Below are 20678 nucleotides of genomic sequence, written 5' to 3'. Positions count from 1 at the left end.
TTCCAATGTGGAAATTGAGGTTCTGGGGCAATGGAGTATTTCATACTTAGGAAGTAACAGGATTCAAACCCATGTTCTCCAACAGTACCCTGCTATTTCCCCTATGCCATATCGAAGTGTATTCCTTCTGCTTACGGGGGCTGCAGAAATCCCATCTGAAACAAAAGGGAACTGAGGCAGAGCCCCGATGGATCACGTTTCAATTTAAGGAAACTGGAAATCCCGAAGCAATTGGATGCAAGAACTCCTCACGTCAAGAATCCTGTTAGTCTGAGGGGCGCTTTTATACACCTTAAGAGACCCCTAAAAAGGGAATAAGACAGTATACTTCATGAATGGTCAGTTTAGGAAACTGGGGAATCCTATGGGGAAACATCCTCAAAGCCCAATGAATTGCCAGTGTTGTAAGCAGTTTTGGGGGGGCTTTCTATAGGTGATAATAAACTCGGGGTGTATAGGTGTGCAAGGAGGACTAGCACCTCCCGTGTGAGGATCGTATGAGCCCTTTTCAGAGGGTGTCCACCTGCCACCCAGCTCTCACAAGTGGCTCCAGAAAGCTGTAAAATACACAGTGGCCACACAGATAAAACTGTCTGGGCAGAAGAGCTTAATCAGGCTGAGGGGAACTGAGGAACCTCAACTAGGTGAGTTAGGTAGACGGCCACCCCAGGATTGTGAAGACTTCCCCTGATTGAAAGAGCAGTTGAGAACAACTTGTTCCAAAGGACAAGAAGGTGGCAGAAGCAGGAGCTGGGGAACACTGCAGAGCTTGGTTAGAAATGGAAGAAGCAGGAGTCATCCGCTGCATCCTGAGCCATCTCCCAGTTTGTCGCCTTTTGTCTTAACCTTTTAATTTCTATTATGCTAAGAGAGTGAGGTGGGTGACTTTATACAAATCTGCCTTGCTTAAATCCAATTAATTCATGCACAAATCAAGACATCATCCTGTGATGTCACTGGTCCTCTTTGAAAACAAAGGACAAACAACAATAACAATGAACATCTATAAGAAGGAGCAAGAAGCTGGGATTTTTTTGAGCCCAGTTCTGAGAGAGGGGGTAGCACTAATTACAGCAAATTGCTAACACATGTGAATATAAATTTTTACGGTAGACCTAACTAATAGGATAAAAGTCTATATTCATATCAAACATATCAAATAGTCATATAATCATCCATCTATGGTGAGTTAAGTCTGACACATGACACATATTCTAACAGTATTAACTACATCAGACTTCATTCTTTCCTACCTAATTCACTTATGCAATCACGGACACTAAATAATTCTGATTAAATTGAGTAGGGGTATCAAAATTATTTTCAGAATTCCCCACCTGTCTTTTATGGATCACTAAAGCCTGAGAACACATAGAGAAAAGTCCTCTATAGGGTACCCAAAATACTAGAGGGGGTAGCCCCCTACTAAGGTGCTATGGTGACAAGAGGGAAAAGATAGACCTCATGAAGAAACAAGTTTGGCAGGCAATTTAAGCAAGAAGATTAGAGTCTATATCAGTATCACGCACAATAGATGTATTGCACAAAAGAAAGCCCAGCTATCTTTTTCTAGATTCAAGGAAGCAATTCTTGCAGATATCACAGCAATGGCATGACATTTTTTAGAGACAATACAGAACAACATGGGCTTGGGCTGACAGTCAGATTTGTAAGATATTCTAAAAGCTGGAGTGACAAAGGACACAGGTTGTATTCTTTGAATATAGGAAATTCCATGAGCTGATAAAGAGTAAAGGTGTCAGTGGATAAAGAGGTCCTAGGTTCAGATTTGGCCTCAGACACTTCCTAGTTGTGTGACCCTGAGCAAGTCACTTAATCTCAATTGTCTAGCTCTTACTGCTCTTTTGCCTTGGAACCAATACTTAGTATAAGTTCTAAGACAGAAGGTAAGGGTTTAAAAAAAAAAAGAGTAAAGGTGGAGGTGTAAGCAGGTTGAATGGGAGTATGCTACAGTTTGCAGTTTGGCAATTAACGTGTATGTATGAAGAAGTAGACACCAAGATAGATGCAATGATGTGACCAGAGTACAGAAGGCTTCTACCGTTACTCGTGGAAACAGTTTCTAATGATGAACAGGCAAACTGGGAAGAAGCAGCAATGGGGCTATCTTCCTTATGTCCCCCAATAGGCAAGGGCTTATCAATCAGTAAAACTGAAGTTGTGAGGCATCTGGGTAACCCAAAGTGTATGCCCTTAAGGTAGCTCTTCTTTAAGCAGCATACAGGGTAGTCAGGACCATCGATGTTGAACTTTATTGTTCTTAGCCCAGGGCCAATTCCCTTTTCTTGTGTTTTTAAAGAATATCCCCAGCCATCACAATACAGGGTCCCATAATGATAACTAGAAGCAAACTCACTGCAGACCACACAGAGAAAGATCAGGTGGGATGGGGAGACAGTTCCTACAACGCAGGGCAAGATGGTCTTGATACTGAAGGAGAATCAATAACCCCCGGGGACAATGATCTGAAGGGGTGGGAGGGTGGGGAGTTTGTGCTAATATGGCAAATCTCCAACACAGGTTAATATAAATTTTTACAACCACCCTAGCTAATATAGCATAAATCTATAAGAGAGAATAAGCCATCTTACAGAATAACTTAGAATTCCAACAACCATTAAACAGAGTGACATAGTTGAAAATAAAATAGGCAATAAGGGATACAGGCTGAGTCAGCAGGGACTACCCATAAAGTGAAACCCAGGTCAGATTCAGGCAGCTGAGATCAGTGGCTAGGGCAAGTTATAAGACTAGAGTCAGGAAATAAAGTTTATTATATTTTTATAGATCTGTGGTATAGAAATAGTAAAGGGGAAGCCTTAAGACAAAAGACTATCGCTATTGACACATCTGGGGCAGGTAAGCTTTCTAGGAGAAAATGTTGTTTGTCTTTTTTCTTTTTTTTAAAACTCTTACCTTCCATTTTAGATGGTGGATGGAATATATATATTTTTTTAAACCCTTAACTTCTATGTATTGGCTCCTAGGTGGAAGAGTGGTAAGGGTGGGCAATGGGGGTCAAGTGACTTGCCCAGGGTCACACAGCTGGGAAGTGGCTGAGGCCGGATTTGAACCTAGGACCTCCTGTCTCTAGGCCTGACTCTCAATCCACTGAGCTACCCAGCTGCCCCCTTGCCCTTCATTTTTGAAGAGCACCAATGATATTACAGGGTGATGTCTTGAACTGTTCATGAATAGGATTTAAGAGCGGCAGATTTACACAAAATCATCAGCTCTTCCAGAATGCTCAAGTCCAGTGGCAAGACAAAAGTGAAGAGGACAGGAGATGGCTCGGAATGTTTGACCAAGCTCCAAGTGCTCCACAGCACCTGCTTCAGCCACCTCATGGCCATTGGAACAGATTGTTCACATCTGCCTATTCCACTGGGAGAAGTCTTCACCTCCCTGGGATAGACATCCCCCAACTCACTAATCAGTTACCCTCAACCTGATTTAACTCGTCCATCCAATCAGGTTGACCAGAATGTGGCTGCTGCACGTGCTACAGCTTCTTGGAGCCCCAGGTGAGAGCTGAGAGACGGCAAAGTAGTAGAGCAGAGGTGAGAGTCAAGTAAAGAGAGTAAAGAGCAGAGAGGAGAGAGATGGCAAAGTAGTAAAGCAACCCTGGAAAGGACTTGGCAAGCCCTCTCACCAGAGCTTCTAGTCTTTTCATTGATAGTGCAGGCAGAGAGTAAAGGCCCCTGTCCAAGCAGATGCTTTGGAGAGCTGGGAATAAGTTATCTTACTCAATTACAGCCTTGAACCAACTGACCTTCAGAGGTTGGAGTCTGAGGTAATGAATGGATTTACATAGAAATACTGGTAATAAATAAGAGGCTTCGACATTACTGTAATTTTCCTCATTCCCTCCTTTTATAATTCCTGCTATAGACTATGGTCCAATTTTTACTTTGGCCATATTTTATCTTAACTATGGTACTCTGTCCTGTTTAGTGGTTTTTGGAATTCTAAGTTATTCCCCAAGATTGCTATTTGTCTACATATTGTTCAATGTTCCTATCTTTATCAATTTTAGAGATCCAACAACTTTATAAAATGGACAAATTCATGAAAATTCTACACATTGGCCTTTTGCCTACTATATCAAGATTAAAAATTACATTTTTAATGTTTCACTTGAGTATGCATATTTGTTTTTCAATGGACAATGTTGGGCAGAGAAAAGAAATGTTTAAAAAATAGAATTACAAGGATACTACATATATAGCGTGTGCATAAATACACATTTATATTTTTAAATGCATTAAATCACATCAAAATAAGCTGGGGGGTTCCTATAAAAATACACAAAGGATCTAGTGAGAGAAGTCACGGCTCATAATTTATATATTTCACAAAGACAATTCCATAGCCAGAGATTTCTAAAAGCAGTGGTTTGATATTAAGTTCTAATCCACCCCACCACCCCAATAGGGAAGTCCAGTTAAGAACACATTCTTGGGGCAGCTGGGTGGCTCAGTGGATTGGGAACCAGACCTAGAGATGGGAGGTCCCAGGTTCAAATCTGACCTCAGCCACTTCCCAGCAGTGTGACCGTGGGCAAGTCACTTGACCCCCATTGCCTAGCCCTTACTGCTCTTCTGCCTTGGAGCCAATACACAGTATTGACTCCAAGATGGAAGTTAAGGTTTTAAAAAAAAACCACATTCTAATGTAGTTCAAATTTGTGTTCTACAATCCAGAAAGAACCCATTGTTTATCATTTTACTCCTAGCTCTCTATAACTTTTCTTTATTTGCTTTCAGATCAAGTTGCAATTCTTATTACTATAATTACCAATTAAAAAAAAAACACAGGAAGTTTCATACAACTTTCCCACATCAATTTAGCCAAAACTCTCTCAAACCTTTCTTTTAACATACTGAAATCTTTTCCTTGGTCTGAAAATCCTTTCTTATGTCATTCTAGTACTATCCCATATTATAATAAATCATTAGTTTTGTTCAAACACAAAAAATTTGGTACCTTGTGGTTAAACAAAACCAACGGCCCTCAAAAGATTATTAATCTCAAGGAAGAGTGTTGAACAGTAACATGTCTACAGCAATTAAACTCTGATGAATTATGGCCAATCAGTTACAATGCTGTTATTCTTTGAAAAAGGAAAGTCTTTCATTTTCCCCTCCTTTTTACAAAAGGGTAGAAAGGTTAATATAAAATTTCTCAGCTCCAATCTCAATTCTAGCTGCTAGTTAAAACTAGAATTGTGAGAAATACCATATCAACCTTTTAGGTGTTCTTTAATAATTATTTAAAAATCTCTAAATATAAAACCTAATCTATTCAAATTATAATTAAGTTCTGGTATGATATTACAGAAATAACACAAAGAATTGTCCAAATAAATTTTATATAGATTTCAAGTTGCTTTCCTATTTTAAAATAAGCTTCTCTTTGGTGGGACAAGAAATAAGACAGCTCTTAGGATTCAAAGACATTCCCAGTAGTATCAGGCATTTATTTGGTCTAAGCTAAGTTTAGAAGATTGTTCAAGAAAAAGCCTTAACTTTTTAAAGTATTGAATAATCAAAAATTCTAAATACTGAAAAAAACAAATCATCTGGGTCCTAGCAATTTGCCTAGCCTGATGGCTCTTTTCTTTCTTTCTTTTTTAAATTTAAATTTTATTTTTTCAATTATGTATAGAAATAATTGTTGACAATTATTTTCTGATATTTTATAATTCAGATTCTCTCCCTCCCATCCAACTCCTTCCCATAAAGTAGTAAATAGTCTGTATAGATTATACCAGTGCTTTCATGCAATCCATATTTCCATATTGCTCATGCTGTGACAGAAGACACATATCACACAATACAATAAAAAAAAATCATGAAGGAAATAGAATGAAAATTGGCATGTTTTGATCTGCACTCAGATTCCAACAGTTCCTTCTTTGGCTGTGGATAATATTTTTTATCATGAGTCCCTTGTGACTCTTGAAACTTGATTTCAAACTTCTTGGAAACTTGATTTACTGATAATCTTTTAGTCCTTCACAGTTGATCACCTTACAATATTTCTTTTTTTATTTTTATTTTTATTTTGAATATTTTCCCATATTTACATGTTTCATGTTCTTTCCCTCTCCCCTAAAGCCCCCTAACCCTCCTTAGCTGACGCAAATTCCACTGGATTTTACATGTATCATTGATTAAGCCCTAATTCCATATTATTGATAGTTGGGCTAGAGTTATAATTTAGTGTCTTCATCCCCAATAATATCCTCATCAGCCCATGTGTTCAAGCAGTTGTTTTTCCTCTGTGTTTCTCCTCCCACAGTTCTTCCTCTGAATGTGGCTAGTTTTCTTTTTAAGTCCCTCAGCCTTGCTCTGTATTCTTGCATTGCTGCTAGTAGAGAAGTCTGTTGTGTTCGATTTTACCACAGTGTATCAGTCTCTGTGTACAATATTCTTCTGGCTCTGCTCCTTTGAGCACAATAGTATTTCATCACCAACAGATACCACAATCTGTTCAGCCATTCTCCAATCGAAGGACATTCTCTCATTTTCCAATTTTTTGCCACTACAAAGAGCGCAGCTATAAATATTTTTGTACAAGTCTTTTTCCTTATTATCTCTTTGGGGTATAAACCAAGCAGTGCTATGGCTGGATCAAAAGGCAGATAGTCTTTTTTTTTCCTTTAATAATTTTTATTATTTAGAAAAGTTAACATGGTTACATGATTCATGCTCTTACTTTCCCCTTTACCCCCAACCTCACCCCGTCTTAGCCAATGTGCATTTCCACTGGTTTTAACATGTGTCATTGATCAAGACCTATTTCCAAATTGTTGATAGTTGCATTGGCGTGGTAGTTTCAAGTCTACCTCCCCTCATGTCCACCTCAACCCATGTGCTCAAACAGTTGCTTTTCTTCTGTGTTTTCACTCCTGCAGTTCTTCCTCTGAATGTGGGTAGCGTTCTTTACCATAAATCCCTCAGAATTGTCCTGGATCATTGCATTGCTGCTGGTACAGAAGTCCATTACATACGATTTTACCACAGTATATCAGTCTCTGTGTACAATGTTGTTCTGGCTCTGCTCCTTTCACTCTGCATCAATTCCTGGAGGTCTTTCCAGTTCACATGGAATTCCTCCAGTTTATTATTCCTTTGAGTGCAATAGTATTCCATCACCAGCATATACCACAGTTTGTTCAGCCATTCCCCAATTGAAGGGCATCCCCTCATTTTCCAGTTTTTTGCCACCACAAAAAGCACAGCTATAAATATTTTTGTACAAGTCTGTTTATCTATGATCTCTTTCGGTACAACCCCAACAGTGGTATGGCTGGATCAAAGGGCAGGCATTCTTTTATAGCCCTTTGAGCATAGTTCCAAATTGCCATCCAGAATGGTTGGATCAGTTCACAACTCCACCAGCAATGCATTAATGTCCCAATTTTGCCACATCCCCTCCAACATTCATTACTCTCCCCCTGCTGTCATTTTAGCCAGTCTTCTAGGTGTGAGCATCTTACAATATTTCTGCTTCTATATACAATGTTCTCCTGATTCTGCTCACTTCACTTTGCATCAGTTCATATAAGTCTTTCCAGGTTTTTCTGAATTCATGCTGTTCATCATTTCTTATGGAACAATAGTATTCCATTGCAACCATATAGTACAACTTCTTCAGCCATTCCCCAAATGATGGAGAGAGACCCCCCCCCTCAGTTTCCAATTATTTACAAAAAGAGCTGCAAAAATATTTTTAAACAGGTAGATCCTTTTCCTTTATCTTCTATCTCTTTGGGATACAGATCCAGTAGTAGCATTGCTACATCAAAGGTTATGCAGAGTTCTATGGTCCTTTGGACATGGTTCCATTTTATTCTCCAGAATGGTTGTATCAGTTCAAATTCTACCAATGAGGTATTAGTGTCCCAATTTTCCCACATCCCCTCCAACATTTATCATTTTCCTTTTTTGGTCATATTAGCCTATCTGATAGGTTTAGGTGATAACCCAGAGTTTTTAAAATTTGCATTTCTGCATTAGAACATTTTTTCATATTATGAGAACTACCTGTTCATATCCTTTAACCATTTATCATTTGGGAAATGATTTGTTGTGGGAAGCCAATAAGAGAAACAGAGTCTCAAATAGATAAAAATCTGAGACTCCTCTTTTGACCCTTTTTGTGATCCTTGTGATTTCTTGTTGAAAAGTATTGTGGCCTTATTGAAAAGCTTTAAGCTCTTAGCAAACCAACAGTCAAGAGGTTAACACTCTCCCCTTTGGTCAGGAATGCAACTGCTTGTTCTCAGAGAGTGTTTTCAGACATTCAAGGCCCAAAGAATTCGGGGACTTCCCAACCCAGCAAAATATTCCCAGACTTAACTGTTGTTGAGGCAGCTACAATCCAACCTTGTATTCTTATCTACACCTTGAAGCTTCTAAGGCTTTTGTTTTGTCTATGTTAAAGATACAGCTCTGTGTAGTTGTGGGAAACTTTCCTTGTGCTTTTGGGTGAAACTTTCCTTGTGCTTTTGAATTTTCATATATAATAAACTTGTGACTTCAGAGAAGCAGCTATGAGTTAACAGTCAAGACTGTGTCCTGTTATTTTCTTATCAACTAAGCTGTCCTTATCAGATTATCAGAGATGATAAATAGATCTCAAGAATTTATATTCTTAGAAATTTGATTCAGTTCTGTATGAACTACAAACATGAGGCCTTTGTCAAAGACACTAGTTATAGAAAAATTTTCCTAGTTTGTTCTTTCCCTTCTAATCTCGGTTGCATTGGTTTTGTTAGTATAAAACCTTTTTAATTTAATGTAATTGAAATTATATCCATTTCATTTCTCATAATTTTCTCTATCATTTATTTGATCTTAAATTCTTCACTTGTTCACAAGTTTGACAGGTAAATTATTCTGTGTTTCCCCAATTTGTTTATGCTTAATAATAGATCAAGTATCCATTTTGACTTTATCTGGTATATGGTATGAGATGTAAGTCTTTGCCTGATCTCTATCATATTATTTTCCCAATAGTTTTTGTTAAATAATGGGTTTTCCCCCTAAAAGTTTGGATCTTTGGGTTTATCAAACACTAGATTAATATGGTCATTTATTACTGTATACTGATTACTTAATTTATTCTATTGATCCACTACTCTATTTCTTCTATATTTAGAATACTGGCTACATTAAAGATTGCTTAGTTGAAAAGAAAGAAACAAAAACTAGAGACTAAATTTATGAAAGAAGAATAATTATTTGCTGTACTGAGAATTTCTAAATTATGATTTGGATGTTTTTGTAAACGATTTGATGAGTTTTTAGAGTGTTAGTTTATAGGATTGTTTAGGTAAGAATAAAACTTTGAAAAGTTTGATGAAAGGGTCAGCTAGGTGGCTCTTTGGTGCCAAGCCTGGATATGGGAGGTCTTAAGTTCAGATCTGGCCTCAAATAATTCCTATGTGACCCTGAGTAAGTCATTTACCTCCCAATTGCCTAACCCTTGCTGATCTGCTTTAGAACCAATATTTAATGTTAATTCTAAGAAAGAAAGTAAGAGGGTTGTTGTTGGGTATTTTTTTAAGTTTGAGGAAAAATGAAAATTTACAGATCCATCAAATTACCCCATAAAAAAGAAATTTTAAATTTTAAAATAACTTGAGATTGCTTTCAAAGTTGCAGTTTGAATTTTAAGAGCTATTTTTTTCAAACTAACTTAAAAATAGTTTCAGTTTGTTAGTCTTCAAGTTTGACAGTTTGAGTTTTCTAATTTATAACAGTGAGCCATGAAATTTGAGATTCTGGCATTTAATGATTCTTGTGAAATTTGAGATTTTTAATCATTAACATTAGCAACTATACATCTGTATTTGATTTGGTTGAATCCGAAAAAGTAAAGTAGTGTGATGAGGATTTCTGTTCATTTAAAAATCATTAAAAAATTAACTCCTCTTTTAATGAGAGATAAACCCACAAACCCCTAATTGCTATATTAAGTACAGTAACTTAATAACCTGAAGTATTGGAAAATATCACAAACTCTAGAGGAGGAGGTAATTAGGAACCAAGATCTTTTTCAGTCAAAGAAAAAGTGCTTACAGATCTCTTTGCACAAATTCTAATTGCCCAGAAGACCTCAAAGAGATTAGAATGAACTGTGCATTTGCAAGCCTTTAAAGACCCCAAAACACAACAGTATTGCAATCAATTGGTTTTATGTAATAAAAAACTTGTACTAATGAATAAAAGAGAATTCATTAGAAGGTAGATTAAATTTGTAGGCAGTATGATTGGGAAATAAAAACTAAAGGAATCAGGCAAATTAAAGAATGTAAGACAGGTTTGTTAAGGTAAGAAAATGTTAGGAATTGATTTGGCTCTTTGGGTGATTTAAAGAAATAAAGAAACAAAGAGAGAAAGGAGTGTCACCGTGAATTTTGATTACAAACTAATAAAAAGCAGGAGAGGCTAGAGAAAAAGAGATGTAAATATTGCCATTAGTTGTTATTTGTCCTTTCTTTTCAAAGAGGACCAAAGACATCATGAGTGATATCTTGACTTGTTCATGAATTGGATTTAAGTGAGGCAGAGTTGCACATAATCATCTGTCTTCCAGAGCCATCCAAGTCCAGCAGCAGGACAAAAGTCAGGATGACTGGAGATGGCCCAAGATGCAATGGAGGGAGGATCTTGGTGTCTTTGATGTCTGACCAGGCTCTAAGTGCTCCATAGCATCTATTTCAGCCACCTTCATGGCTATTGGAACAAATTGTTCCTATCCACTCCTTCCATTGGGAGAAGTTTTCACATGACAATTTTTTAGCTGTTTTAATTGCTGAAGCATATGTTTAATCTTGCTCTTTGGCCCTCAACTTGTCTCATCAAAACTCTTGGGTCTATTGGCACTAATAATAATAATATTTTTTTAAACCCTTACCTTCTGTTTTAGAATCAATACTGTGTATTGGTTCTAAGGCAGTAGAGTGGTAAGGGCTAAGCAATGGGGGTTAAGTAACTTGTCCAGGGTCACACAGCTAGGAAGTGTCTGAGACCAGATTTAAACCCAGGGCCTCCTGTGATATTGGAAATTTGGGGGTCCTTGAACTAATTTTGAGGTCCCTAATCTAAACTTCCTGTGGACATTTAGATCTCTTTCAAACTACATTTCCCATGATTCCTGGCTTATGTAGGCAATTACCTAACAACATAAACAGTAGGTTAAATAGTGAGTGCCTGGGTTGGTACTTTCTCTTTTTTGTGATTGTGGAGGTCAGCGAGGATGGAAGGAGCAGGTAAATAGCAGGTCCCTTTAAAATAACTCAACAGGCACATGGCTTCATTTTTCTAAATGGTTTTCAATAAACCCTTTGAAACCATGATATTTTTAATTTTATCACTCTATATTAATTTTATTTCTTACACTCCCATCTCTGGGCCTGACTCTTAACCCACTGAGCCACCCAGCTGCCCCCAGTACTAATAATTATTTAAGCTGAACACAATTGTACCTGAAGGGTAGGTTTGGAAAATAGTCAAGATTTTAGTCTCTAGCTCAGATGATAGAAATAGAAAGAATGTCTAATTTGACTTCATTCCCCCCAGAAAAATGTATCCATATAAAGCATAAGTTTAAACTCCTTAACATGGTTTTATAAGACCTTTTGTGATTCTGTACCTTGCCTATCCTTTCTGTCTTTGTCATTATTACCTTTTGCGTAAACTACAAGATAGACACAGACCATATCTTAGTTTCTTCACTATTTCCTAGCAGTGTTTTGTAATTCAGCTCAATTTAAAATTTGATTAAATGCTTATTATATTCAACTAATATTTCCGTATAGCAGGTCTATGGAGTATTTAGAGAAGACTAGCACTTCTGGTGTGAGGTCTTGCTAAACCTTTGTTGGGGCTGCTTCCCTCCTTTGATCTCCACCTGCCACCTAGCTCTCACCTGTGGCTCCAAGAAGCTGTAACATGTGCAGCAACCACATTCCGGTCAAACTGATTGAGTGGAGCCAGGCTGAGGGTAACTAATAAGACTCAGACATGTTGGTGAGTCCACTCCAGGGATGTGAAGACTTCTGCCAGCAGAAGGGATAGATGAGAACAATTTCTTCCAGGAGCCAGGAAGGTGGCTAACGCAAGAGCTTTGAAGTTAGAACTTAGATAGACATCAAAGACAGCAAGATCATCCACGGCATCTTGGGCCATCTCCAGCCATCTTGACTTTTGCCCTGCTGCTGGACTTGGATGGCTCTGGAAGAGAGAGTAAGGCTGATGACTTTGTGCAACTCTGCCTCACTTAAATCCAGTTTATGAACAAGTCAAGTCATCATTCTTGTTGTCTTTGGCCCTCTTTGAAAAAGAAGGACAAAACAACAACAATCAGAAGGATCATCAAATCTCATTTAGACAGAAATAATGATTTTCTTGCTAGCAGGAGAGCAGACCAAAGAGTAACTAGTTCAGTTCTGCCCCTCTCTCTTCCATGGCTCCTTGGATTATTTGTGTAGACAAGACTAAAGCACAATTCAGATGTTCAAAAGACTTTTCTGAAACATCGGGACATTTGCTGATTGGATTATGGAGTAGGCCTGACCCGAAAACATTTTTATTGCTTTAGTAACTATAAAAGGTTGATTTTCTAAGAATAAAATATATAAAATAATCATTTTAAATAAATTTAAATAAAAAATAATAAAATAAAAGAACAAAAGAATGATTTTCTAAGAAGGATCATATAAGGTTTTCTACCATTACATAGATGAAAATTGGGAAGTTTGGTCTTAGAACTTGGGAGAATATCAGACGTGAGGTTAGAAAAGTGAATTCTCTTTTAATTAGGAAAAATAAGTTCTTAATTACATACTGTTATATGAAATTTTTCTTTATTATGTGAAATACTGTTAGAGAGGCCACTTCCCTATTGAGTTATTGAAATGAAAAGATTTTTAATAATGAAGTACTTTTTGCCTTGAGTTATTAAAGTTATATATTCCCCTAAATTAGTTTTCTAAGAGAGAAAACTATTTATAACTGTTCTGTAAAGTAAGTCAGCAATTGACTCTAAAAACTGAAAAATCAAAATCTAAACATTTTATGGTACTAGAGGAAGTAGGATCTGAAACTCTTAACTTTTAAGCATTAAAAACTGGACAAGGCCTGTATGTTAGTGAAAGCACTCCATTTTGTATGGTAACTTTTTTTCCTTTTAAACCCTTACTTGCCATCTTTGAATCAATAATGTATTGGTTCCAAGGCAGAGGAGCAGTAAGGGCTAGGCAATGGGGGGTAAGTGACTTGTCCAGGATCACATAGTGTCTGAAAGTCAGATTTGAACCCAGGACCTCCCATCTCCAGGCCTGGCTCTCAATCCACTGAGCCATGTCACTGCCTCCTGAGAAGGGAGGCAAACAGGGTCAAGTTTAAGACTTGAAAAGATAGGGGAAGAGGAACAAGCTACAAAAAGCTTTGGATGTTAACACAAGACTTTTTAATTTGGGGGCAATGGATAGAGCACTAAGCATGGAATCAGGAAGACTAATCTTCCCTAAATTCAAATCTGACTTCTTAGCTATGTGGCCCTGGACAAGTCACTTAACCCTGTTTGCCTCAGTTTCCTCATCTGTAAAATGAGATGGAGAAGGAAAATGGCTATTGCCTTCCCATACAATTTTTTTTAAAAGACTTTCTATCAATCAAGATGATAAGGATGGACAGGATGGGGGAGAGGCTTGAGGTAGGCAGACTCACCAGAGAGCTATTGCAATAATCCAGATGTGAGTAAATGAGAGCCTGCACCATGGAGCTGGCAGTATCTAACTGGAAACACCCTGAAGGCAGGCACTGGTGCCTCATTTCATCTTTGCTTCTCCAGAATCCAGCAAAGTTCCTTCCTTACACTCTGGAGAAGGCAAAGGTCTCCACTTGTGATGTCCTTAGAGTAGGGAACTTTGTGTATGGCTGCAAATTGGCCAATCTTCAGATCTTCAGTAATGGACAGTTATCCCTTTCACATAGTGGGGGTTAGGGGCTTGGCACCCCCATGATCTGGAAAATCTAGGTAAAATGTCTTGGCTTTCTCTTTGAAACTGAGAAGTCTGAATTCTTTCTTTTTCTTTTATGGGACATTTATAGTACCTTATTGTAAATTTGGGGTTAGATATATATTTCTGGGTTTCTAAACTTTTTCTTTGTTGTCTGCTGGCCTTCTCGTGTTTCTGGAAAACTCCCCCCCAAATTTCCACTGAATTTCTTATGCCGGCTGATGATATATGAAACCACGATGTGGAGGGATAAATGGATTGTCGCTGAGCATTTCCAAGGGCTGTGAGAGATTTAGTAACTTGCACAGTTATGTGAAAGAGAGGGCTTGGTATGGGGGGCAGCTTGGGGGTGGCACAGAGGATACTGCCAGGCTTGTAGTCAGGAGGAGCTGGGTTCAAATCTGGTCTTAGACACTTCCTAACTCTATAACCCTGGGCAAATCACAACCCCGATTGCTTATCCTTTGCTGGTCTTCTGTCTTAGAACTGATACTAAGAAAAAATGGAAGTTTTTTAATTAAAAATGTTTTTAAAAAAAAGAGAGAGAGAAAGGACTTTGAATCAAGATCTTCTTGACTCTAAGGCCAGTCTGCTACTCTTAGTGGCAGTAGACAATAAATATTTGCTTTTATTGCAATACCTTAAATCCCACTGGATTTCTAGGTCCCTCCCCTCCCTCAGTCTCAAGTTGACAGTCTTACCCAGCCAAAAATAGGACTCAAAAAGGGGGGAGAAGGCGTGAGAGGAGTGTAAGAGAGGGCCTTTGAAAGGGAAAGTAGGAAGGCACCAGGAACAAACACAAATTTGCCAAAATATGCCCTTGAGTCAGAGGACCTGGCATAGACTTTTTTCCCTCAGACATCTCATTTCTCACCCCTCTGCACTCATTTTGAAGTCCCTTGACTTTTCCCCCAGCCCTGCTGTCTGGTACTTTCTTCCCCTCTCTTCCTCCCCCAAGTTTTTCAGCTTTCTTCTAGGAATTGTCTTCCACTATCAGGTTGTAAGCTTCTCGAGTGCAGAGATTATCTTTCTTTTTGTCATATTCATACAGAGAACAATCCCTCTGTCCCTCTTTTTTTTTTTTTAACCCTTACTTTCTGCCTTAGAAAGAGCCCTTTCTGTCTTAGATCCCTTACTTTCTGTCTTTCTGTCAGTAACAGCTCTAAGACAGAAGGGGAAAGGCTATGACTTGCCCAGGCTTACACAGTTAGGAAATATCTGAGGTCAGATTTGAATCCAGATCCTCCCGACTCTAGCCCTGGCTCTCTATCCATTGTGCCACTTAGCTGCCCCAACATAGTTATCATTTACTTTTTAACCCTTACCTTCCATCTTAGAATCAATACTATATATTGGTTTCAAGGCAGAAGAACAGTAAGGGCTAAGCAATGGGGGTTAAGTGACTTGCCCAGGATCTCACACCTAGGAAGTGTCTGAGGTCAGATTTGAACCCAGGAACTCCTGTCTCTAGATCTCGCTTTCAATCCACTGAGCCACTCAGCTGCCCTTGTAATCCCTTAATAAGTGTTTGTTGAATGACTGACTCTGAGGCTTGGTATAAATTTTCCCTTGTAGCCTCTCTCTGAAAAATGGAGAGAATAGCTAACTCCCCCTTCTCCCACATAAGAATGAGGTAGGGAAGAGTGAGATCATGTCTACACAGGACTCCTGAGAGAAAGAGGGGAGTGATTATTATTTATTAAAAGTAATATTTAACTCCCACCTACCTCCCCTGGGGCATGGAAGAGGGTAAAGAAAGCCCAGTGAAAGGCTTCTGAGAAAAAGTGAGCTTCTTGGGACAGGAGATAAATACATGCTGTCCATCATTATGCCATTATTAATTGTTATCATCAATTTTATAGGTACCTCTGGGTGTGAGAACTGGTCATGAAACCTACCAGAGAATGCTCCCTCATGGACGTCTCCTCCCATACCCAGTGGAGCCGGTGTCCATGACAAGAGAAACTGACCATTGCCCAGGGCTTGATTAATCCTGCTGAGGACTTTGGAACTAGGGTGAGAATTCTTATAACCTTTGGACTACCTGGAAGGGCCTGTGGATAGATTCCCAGGTCCATACATTTGAATAGAAAAAAAAATCTGTATTTTCTGAACCTTTAGTTTCCTTTTTTTTTAAATTTTATACACTTAAGAACAATTTTCATTCTAATGAAAAAAAAATAAAAATAAAAGGTGACAACCCCCAGCTCTTGGGTTATCTGAAAATAGTATAAATTTCCCCAAAGGAAATCACATCATTACCTTTTAACTTCTGCGACAGAATTTTCTAGGTGAAAAAAGGGCTAAAGTGAATTTAAAGGGGAAAATAAGTGGGCAAAGGTAGCAACCTCTGAGTGCAGGGAAACACAAAGAAAGGGAGGGAAGACCTTTTTGCCTTGTTGACAACATGGGGTGGGGTGCTGACTCTGCAATCATTTAAAAAATGTGTTGTTTGGGGGGCAGCTGGGTGACTCAGTGGATTGAGCACCAGGCCTAGAGACGGGAGGTCCTGGGTTCAAATTTGACCTCAGACACTTCCTAACTGTGTGACCTTGGGCAAGTCACTTAATCCCCACTGCCTAGCCCTTACTGCTCTTCTGCCTTGGAACCAATGCATAGTATTGATTCTAAGATGGAAGGTAAGGGTTTATTTTTTTTTTTTTTAAGTGTCATTAGTTGTTTTTCAGTCATATATTTTTTACTCTTTATGACCCTTTTTGGGATTTTCTTGGCAAAGCTACTTGAATAGTTTGCCATTTCCTTCTTCAGTTCATTTTACAGATGGAGGAAACTGAGAGAAAAAGGGTTAAATGACTTACCCAGGTTCACACAGCTAGTGTCTGAGGTCAGATTTGAACTCAGAACCTCCTGACTCCATGTCAGGCACTATATCCACTAGGCCACCTAGATAGTCTGAATTTTAAAATACTTCCTATCTATATAGCACTTTAAAGAGCTTTCACATCTCTTCTCCTTTGGTCAGATGTTTCTGGTTGATCCCCTTGGTGTTATGTTGCAGGAGGGACATTTATTTATTTATTCAGGTATGAGTTGGACTGAGTGGCCTTTCCAAGCCTGAGCTTCTGTGATCTAGTGTGAGCCTGACAGTTAGAGATGAAAGGAGAGTACATACTATTATCCCCATTTTACAGAGGAAGAAAATGAAAATCACAGAAATGAAGGGTAGTGAGGCTGTCTTCTTTTTTAACACACACTGATGGAGATCTCATGAGTTCACCTTCCCAAGACCTTAGGGGACAGGAGGAATCCCCCAGACATTCCCTAATTCATACCTCATATTTGGCTGGCTTTGCCAAGGACCTTCTGCCCTATGGAGGTATCTCGCAGCAAACCTCCCAGGCTAATATTGTTGTGAAACATTATTGGTAAATGAAGCTTCGGGTCTTATCTCTGAGGTTGAAGAGTGTCCCTGACCGGAGAAACTGACTCAAGGAATAAGCTTTGTGTCCAGGGGCCTTCTGAGCCTCGAGTCTTTCTCAAAGAAAGCATGGAGCCTGAAAATGGCTTCATTTTCTGAATTAAAGAAATCTTATTTTAATTATAATAATATTATGATTATAAATTACTCTCAGCTGCTGAATGTTGGGTAAAGAAGGACTTTCTTTACCAAACTTTGCCTTTATCAGTGAAATAGCAAAGCCAATTAAAAAAAAAAAGAATCCTACACAAAGAGTACCTGGGAGAGAAGTGATAAGATTAATAAAAGTGTCCTTTCCATGTGTAGGATTATGTTTCTTCTGCCCTTAGTCCCAAGGGTTCTTGATATCCTTTGTTATTCAAGACATTTCAATCCTTTGACCCCATCTGGAGTTTTCTTGGCAAAGATACCAGAGTGGTTGGCCATTTCCTTCTCCATTTTACAGGTGAGGAAACAGAGACAAAAAGGGTTGAGTGACCTGCCCAGGGTCACCCAGCTAGTAAATGTCTGAGGCCGGATTTGAACTGGGGAAGAGGAGTCTTTGTGACTTTAGACGCAGCACTCCAGCCGCTGTGCCACTTAACTGCTCTCTTCACATCCTAGAACTGATTATAATGGAGTTTCGGGGCTAACCATTGGTGATGGGGCCAATAGGCAGGTGACCCCTTGTCCTGGCCATGAGGCAGGTAGACCATGTGCTCTCACACCCTTTGAAATGTGGGGGGCCAAACATCGGGACCCAAACGAGAGAAATGGCTCCCATCCTCAGGAACATGAGTCATCCTTGACTTCAGACCAGCCATTTTTATCCACTGTGCCACCCAGCTGCCCATATTGTACATATGAGACAATAAAGTTTTAGATCTAGATTATTCAGATTGTTTTAGATGAGGTGTAATAATTAGCTTGAATTGAGTTGTACACAGAAACAGAGGACTCTTCAGAAACTGAGCCTGAAGCAAGCCTCACCCAAAATTTCCCACACATACAAAGATATTTCAGAGCTCAAATTCATAACTTAGTCACTTGCTTAGAGAAGAATGGAAGAGTGAAAAATTGATGATGACTCTAAGACGGTGTCCTTTGAAGGACCAGGGAAATCAGGAAGAGGAAGGGGTGGATTTAAAGGAAAACATCAGTTCTGTAGGGGCAGCTAGGTGGCACAGTGGATAAAGTGCTGCCCTGGAGTCCCAAAGACTCATCTTTCTGAGTCAAAATCTAGCCTCAGATGCCTATTGGCTGTGTGACCCTGGACAAGTCACTTAACCCTGTTTACTTCAGTTGCCTCATCTGTAAAAAAAAATAATCTGGAGAAGAAAATAGAAAATCATTCCAATATCTTTGCCAAGAAAATCCTGAATGGGGTCACGAAGAGTAAGGACATGATTGAAAACAACTGAACAACAACACTATCAGTTCTGGGCCAAGATTTTTGCCTAGGCAAGAACGGTACAAAAATGACAAAATGGTGAGTTGAAAACAAAGATAAGTAGGGAGATAATAAGAGCACTTGTTTGCCCTTGATGAGTTCAAGTCATCTGGCCCAGATGAACTACATTCCAAAGTAGTGAATGAGCCAACAGATGTGATTGCTGACCCAGTGTCAGTGACCTTTGTAAGACTGTGAACAATGAGGGAGATGCAGCAAGATCAGGCACGGCAAATGTCCCAATTTTCAAAAAAGAGTGGAGAATCCAGTCTGGAAACTGTTGGTCAGTGAGCTCGACTTCTTCTATTTCTGGAAAAACTCTAGAACATATTATAAAAGAGATATCTAGGGAACACTTAGAAATGGTGGAGGCCTAGCTTGGCTCCATCAAGGTCAAGCCAGGCAGACTTTGCTTCCCTTTTTGATAAAAATGACTAGATGGGTAGTTTTTTTGGGGGGGAGGATGAGGTAGATATAGTTTGACAAGATTTTAAGAAAACATTCAACAAAGTCTCTCGTGCTATTCTTGCATACAAAATGAAGAAGTGTGGTGGATTCAGAGCTGGTTTAGTGGCCAAATCAAAAGAATAGCCATTAGTTGGTTCAGTGTCATCTTAACATTGAACTCTCCCTGGCAGGAAGCCTAGGACGATTATGTGCGAGTTAACATTTGTAAAAAAAAAAAAAATGAATGCCTAAAAGAAAGGCATAGATTGTGTTTATCCAATGTGAAGATAGTACCAAGGAGAGATAACTAGCCTGGTGGATGACCGAATCAGGAGCCCAAATTATCTTATTGGGTTAGAATATTGAGCTTAATTTGAAAAGATGAAATTTAATAGAGATAAATGTAAAGCCTCATAATTATGTTCTAAGAAATCAACTTCATGTGGGAAAGGAATGATTAAATAACATTGAGTCAGCGGCATGATATAGTAGCCAAACAGGAAGAGCTCTAGGAGAGAGCATTCTTCTCAGATTGTCCTGCTTCCAGTCTAGCCCTCACAGCCGTCATCTGAGGAAGGAGCTCTTGTTGAAAAGAGATTAGCCATCTCCACCAGTTGCCCACCAATGGCTATAATAGGGCATGCAAGCCAGCTTAGCCGAAGCAGCAAAGCTAAGGGAGAGATGGGAGGCAGCTTGTGCCAGGCAACTTGAACATCAGATCCCTCAGCCCCTGATGGAAACAGCCCAGCACCAAGACCTTTGAGAATAGATCATTGGACCTTTTCATTTGACCTGGAACCTTCCATAGTTTCTAGCCTAGTGTCACCAGCCATCCTCCTAGAAAGAAACTCCATTAGAGATGGAGCCTGGCAACTGCTCCTTCCTACCATCATTGCTCCTGAATATTCAGAAAAGAAACTTCTTGTCATTAAAGAACTTGGCACTGTCAAAGGTCCAAAATTAGGAACTGATCATTTTACCAGCAGAAGTGACATTAAAAAGGGGTTGGCATCCCCTTTTAATGACCATCAGATTTTCCCATCTGACTTGAAACCTTCCATAGGTATTGGACCTTATAATTTCAGAAAATATATGTTTAAAAATTGTTACTACATGTAATTGAGGAAATAAAATAAGAAAGAATGAGAGAAGGAAAGAAAGAAAGGAAGAAAGAAAGAAAGAGGAAGGAAGGAAGGAAAGAAGAAAGGAAGGAAGAGGAAGGAAGGAAGGAAGGAAGGAAGAAAGAAAGAAAGAAAGAAAGAAAGAAAGAAAGAAAGAAAGAAAGAAAGAAAGAAAGAAAGAAA

At 38.9% G+C, this 20678-nt stretch overlaps 1 protein-coding gene across 1 annotated transcript in view; it reads left to right on the top strand.

The window, feature by feature from the left end:
* Window positions 1–20678, top strand: part of SFTPC (surfactant protein C) — a 62240-nt gene that overhangs the window by 12931 nt on the left and 28631 nt on the right. The gene's annotated exons all lie outside the window — the stretch shown is intronic.

Source organism: Gracilinanus agilis, chromosome 2, assembly GCF_016433145.1.
Source record: "Gracilinanus agilis isolate LMUSP501 chromosome 2, AgileGrace, whole genome shotgun sequence".
Lineage (NCBI taxonomy): Eukaryota > Metazoa > Chordata > Mammalia > Didelphimorphia > Didelphidae > Gracilinanus > Gracilinanus agilis.
Note: the sequence above shows the minus strand (reverse complement) of the source record. Positions and strands in the feature narration are given on the sequence as shown.